The sequence below is a fragment of the Bidens hawaiensis genome, unplaced genomic scaffold, assembly GCF_021521415.1.
Source record: "Bidens hawaiensis isolate Kalapana, Puna unplaced genomic scaffold, B.hawaiensis_p1.1 tig00012327_1, whole genome shotgun sequence".
NCBI classification, from domain to species: Eukaryota; Viridiplantae; Streptophyta; class Magnoliopsida; order Asterales; family Asteraceae; genus Bidens; species Bidens hawaiensis.
Window position 1 is genome coordinate 621457 of NW_027492002.1, and position 5997 is coordinate 627453.

At 38.2% G+C, this 5997-nt stretch overlaps 1 pseudogene; it reads right to left on the reverse strand.

Moving 5' to 3' along the window:
• Window positions 1–3121: 3121 nt before the first annotated feature.
• Window positions 3122–5744, reverse strand: LOC143540688 (zinc finger BED domain-containing protein RICESLEEPER 2-like; annotated as a pseudogene).
• Between the last annotated feature and the right edge of the window lie 253 nt (window positions 5745–5997).

Consider the following 5997-nt stretch of genomic DNA (forward strand, 5'->3'; position numbering starts at 1 on the left):
ACAATCCCAACTTAGGCTTGCCTTTGAGATACCGCAATATTCTCTTCACTTCCTTCATGTGAGATTCTTTCAAGCTTGCCTGAAAACGAGCACAAAGACAAACTGCAAACATAATATCAGGTCTATATGCAGTTAAATACATTAAAGAACCTATGATTGCTCGATATTGGGTGGGGTCCACGTCTTCATCACTGTCAGAATCAGCACCCAGTTTGTGGTTGACGTAAACTGGAATATCAAATGGGGTGCTATCTTCCATCTTGAAGCTTTTGAGCACATCATGGACATATTTTGTTTGATGAATAAACATCCCATCTTTCTTCTGATCAACCTGCAATCCCAAAACGAAAGTTAATTCGCCCATGGCGCTCATTTCAAACCTCTTTTTCATGACTGCTTCAAATTCCTGACACATGGTGACTTTTGATGCAGCAAAAATGATGTCGTCCACATAGACTTGCACTAGTAGAAAATCTCCCCCTTTTCTCTTGACAAATAGCGTGTTGTCGATCATTCCTCTTTCGAACCCATTCTCAAGCAAATAATCGGACAAGGTTGCGTACCAGGCACGAGGGGCCTGATGTAGCCCACATAGAGCTTTGCTCAGTTTGTACACATGATCAGGATAATCTGGGTCATGGAATCCCGGAGGTTGTTCAACATACACCACCTCATCAACTTTTCCATTAAGGAAGGCACTCTTCACATCTAACTGGAATACTTTCATCTCTTTGTGTGCAGCAAATGCCAAAAATAGACGAATTGCCTCCAATATTGCCACAGGAGCAAACACTTCGTTGTAGTCGATTCCTTCTTGTTGATTAAACCCTTTTACTACCATCCTTGCCTTGTTCCTTATGATTATCCCTTTCTCATCTCTCTTACATTTAAAAACCCACTTTGTACCAATAGCATTTACATTCTTTGGTTTTTCAACAATTTCCATACTTCCATCTTTTCGAACTGTGCTAACTCTTCTTGCATGGCTTCGACCCACGAACTATCCTTTAGAGCCATTTGATAATTCTTCGGTTCAACCTGGCTGATGAAGCAGGTGTACAAGCATTCATTTATGATACCCGTGTCTTTAATGCTCGCGTAAACACATGTGTGTTCATCCAAGCTTCTTCTTGTTTGAACACCGTCGGACAGATTACCTATCACATTCTCCAAAGGGTGATTTTTGTGAATTGCAGTAGTCTGAACCGGACCGACTTCCAGATTGTTTTCTAAATTCGAAGATAGTTCATCAATGGGTGATTGATGTTGAGAGTGAAATGGGTTGTAGAATTCTTCTTCAGTAGAGGCAGCAGGAGTATCAACGCCACTTGACGAGGAAGGTTTACTTTCGTCGTATCGCGGACGTTGCACAATATTCTCCTCCTCGTCATACAGAATCTGTGAAGCAATTTTCTCATCAACTTCTGCAAAACCCAAGTAAGGCATATTAAAAGATTTGAATAGGTTATCATAGTCGAAAGCTTCATCAGGTCCCGTGCTAGGCTTTGGTGATTTGTAACTCGTAATATCAGTGTTACATACCACCTCAACCTTGCTGTTCGATAAATTAAAGACTCTTCTGTTGGGTGTCCAACAACATATCCGACTAAAATACCTTCGTCGGCTTTTTCACCAAATTTTGAGTTTGTCTTTAAGATCGTACATGGGGACCCGAAAGGTTCAAGACCATTCAGGTTTGGCTTTCTACCATGCATGAGTTCATAACAAGTTTTATTTAATCTTTTAACAGTTAAAACACGATTAAGGATATAACAGGCTGTGGCAACAGCTTCAGCCCAGAACACCATGGGAAGTTTAGCATCTGCCAGCATGGTTCTGGCTCCTTCAATTAGCGTTCTATTCTTCCTCTCAGCTACCCCATTTTGTTGCGGAGTATACGGGGCGCTGTATTGATGGTCTATCCCTTTCTGTAAGCAGAACATCTCCATCTGGTAGTTCTTGAACTATGTACCATTATCACTCCTGATGTACTTAACCTTTCGCCCAACAATATTTTCAACCTTGGTAATCAAGTTAATTACCAACTGAACTGTCTCATCTTTTGCCTTCAGAAAGTATACCCAAGAGTATCGAGAGTAGTCATCGGTTACAACCAAGCAGTACGACGTTCCACCTAGACTCTTTACATTTACGGGACCAAAGAGATCCATGTGAAGTAGGTCTAGGGTACTGACAATTGAGTTAACCTTCTTGGAGTGATAAGGTTTTTTGTGTTGTTTTCCCTTCTTGCACGACAAGCATTGATCTTCAAAGTTGAAATTCTTCAAGAGAACCCCAAGCACCAGCCCATTCTTGAAAATGTAATTCATTTTACGAAGATGTATATGTCCCATTCTTCGATGCCATAACTCTGACTCAAACTCAGTTGCCTTTGACAGAAGACATGATTCTTCTGTTGTCATCTCAGTTGACCTCATATCCATTACATACGTGTTCTTTTCTCTTGGAGCTCTCATCATCACCCATGCCTCTGGTATCTTGAAACCAGGATAAAGGACGATTGCCTCATTTTTAGTAAAATGCACCGTGTATTCTTTGTCACAAATCTGAGACACACTCAACAAATTATGCTTCAACTCTTCCACAAAATTCACCTTTTCTAACTTCATTCTTCCATTAGTCACCGTTCCTATACCACTGATTCTACCTCCCCTCTCTCCAGCGAAACTAACCCTTCCTCCTTGAACAGGTTTCCAGTCACGTAACAAATTCTTGTTACCAGTCATGTGTCGGGAACATCCACTGTCCACAACCCACAGATTGTTTACAGCCATGTTCGACTGTTCCTGCACAATTAAAGAAAAAGATTAAAATTTGGGGACCCAAGACCTACTGGTCTTGGGTCAGTTAAATCTGTTGACCGGCATCCTGTACTTTGGTTGCCCAAAGTCAGTTTGAGGATGATTTCTGTAAGTTCTGAAAGGGAACCTTTTCGAGGATTGACTATGAGGCCATCCAAACATTAGTGAATAAACTGAATTATAATTGTTGGTTTGGTAGTTAACTGGGGAAAAATTAGGCCTGCTCACGAGCTGAGCCGAGCCCGAGCCAGGGCCAGCTCGAGCTCGAGCTCGATAATTATTCGAGCTGGCTCGGCTCGAGCTCGAATCTAAATCGAGCTAAAAATGTGAGCTCAAGCTCGGCTCGGTTTTAAATCGAGCCGGCTCAGCTCGGCTCGATTTGGCTCGAATTTACCTGTAATAATAATAATTTTATGCAACCATGGTGTTAAACTAAATAAATAAGACGTTGAGATCAACACTATCGTGTTAAACCAAATACAAAGTTCAATACGTCTAATAACACCATTGAAAACAAAATAAGTTCAACACGTCTAAAACAAACCAAATACAAAATAAATTAAACATGTTCAAAGTTCAACAAAATACGAAGTTCAAAAGCAAGGCCCGCAACAACTCGCACTTCCACAGTTCCAAACTTCCACAGCTCCCGCATTAAACGTCTAGTTTTCTGTTATAAAAATAAACTAAAAACAAGAAAGGGATAAGCTTAGAATCGCTAACTAATGTATAATTGCATGATCATAACCAATTTTTAGAATTGCTACCTAATCAATAAATACCTTGTCACTTGATTGTAAGATCATTCATTGGTATCTCTATTTCCAAATTTTCTTCATCTTTTACAGATTGCTACAAATAAAAATAATACAACTGTTAGTACAAATATTTAATAAGGTGTAAATGCACAAAAATGTGAATATAAGCTTACGTATAGTGTTTGCAAGGTTACTTTAGAGGCCCCCTTTATCCAATCACCTCCACATACAAGTGTTTCCACCGTATCTTTTTTCAGAGAGCTGCGATAATCATCCAAAATACGACCCCCGGCACTAAAAGCAGATTCTGATGCGACAGTAGTAATTGGAATGGAAAAAATATCACGAGCCATTTTGCTTAAAATAGGAAACTTAGAGGAACTTTGGCTCCACCAAATCAGCACATTAAATTCTTTCTCCAAACCTATGTAATTGGGTTCTTCTAAATACACATCAAGTTCAGGTTTTTGTGAACTATCAACGGGCTTAGAATTGAGATAAGCAAAAAAGTCATCTTCTTAACTAGCTTCATGGTTAGAGGATGAAGGGGTCATTGAGCTAATTGTGGCAGCCCTAGCCACCATGAATTCGTTAGCATACTTCTCAAATAGAAACTTTAACTTTTCAGTCACATATTCAACTCGACTTTCCAACTCGTTAGATGGATACAATTGCTTAAAAGTCCAATTAATTGACATCATTTTAAAGCGTGGGTCTAAAATAGATGCAATAGACATAAGCACCCCGATTTCCCCCCAATACTTCTCAAACTTCTCATACATCGGCACACTCATACTTCTCAAAAACTCATCATCTGATGCAAATAAACTACTTATTTTTTTTCACCTTGAAAATTTCAATAAGAAATAAATTTGATGTTGGATATGAAGTGCCCGAAAACATATTAGTAGCATGTAAAAACACTTTAAGCACCTCGCAAACTTTATCGGCTCTAGTCCACTCGGCATCCGTGGGGGTCCATTCAAAATTTTGATCTCTCAACGCATAACCTTGAAAGGCTCTTTTGTAGTAAATAGCCGATTCAAGCATGCGGTGTGTCGAGTTCCACCTAGTTTTAACATCAGTACATAAAGACCGACGAGTATTGATACCAAGTGTTGTTGCTACTTCACCAAATTTCAATAAACGACCTGGAGACTTTTTTAAATATTTTACACCTTTTAACAATACATGAATCAATATTTGATAAACCGTCTTGCACCACCAAATTAAATATATGAGCACAACACCGAATATGAAAAAATAGCCCCTCAAAATATAACTTTCCTCTCCCTTGAAAGTTATTCTTTAAAAACATGGCTGCCCTATCATTGTTGGAGGCATTATCGAGAGTAATTGTACCAATTTTGTCTTGAATTCCCCACTTACTTAGACACTCTAGAATACCATCCGATATAACCTCACCACTATGAGGTGGTTCTAGCTCATTGAAACCAATTATAACTTTCTTCAATTTCCAATCAGAATCTATAAAGTGGGCTGTCAAACACATGTACCCTACAGTTTGGTTTGATGTCCAACAATCACTTGTAAGTGAGATAGCATCGACATTTTTAAAAAACTTTTTCATCTTTTCTTTTTCTACATCAACAAATTTGATGCATTCTCTAGTAATTGTCGGCCTACTCACTTTTTGGTACAAGGGATTGTTGTACTTCATTAACTGGTTAAACCAATGGTATTCTACAAATGAAAAGGGTAACTCATGGGCTATGATCATCTTTGCAATCATTTCCTTACACTTCTTGTGTTCATAACCCCCATCCATGTTTAAACTATTTATACCATCATTACCACATGAATCAAAATTAAAACCTCGATTCTTACCTTTGAGCTTTAGGATGTGATGACATTTGTTCATGTGTCGCTTAAGAGTTGATGTGGGACGTCCGTTACTAATCACGTATCTTCTTTTACAATGTTTGCACTCGTATTTCTTCACTTTTTTCCCTTTGTGATCTTCTTCAACACTTATAAAATGTTCCCAAACTTCAGATGTAGTCCTACGTCTTTTAGCGCCTTCATTAGCATCATTTACTTCAGGCTCATTAACCTCATCTCCCAAACCATCAACCAACTCCACACTTTCTCCATCACTTAAATCAACAGGTTCATTACTTTGAGTCCCAATTCCACCAACAGATTATTTAAAAGAAGACATCCTACAAGTTTAAGCAAATAACAAAATTTTTAACTTCAACAAATACAACACTGTTCTTTGTTTGTTTAAAACTTTTCAATAAAATTCATAAATTCATATATTAGGTTTCAATATAGCTATATATGTATGTGCTAAATGATACTGGCAATCGATGTATATAATCTAATTATTAGATTATTCTAATATCATATTCATATCTAAACTAGTGTAACAATTTTCGGTTCCATAAATCCAC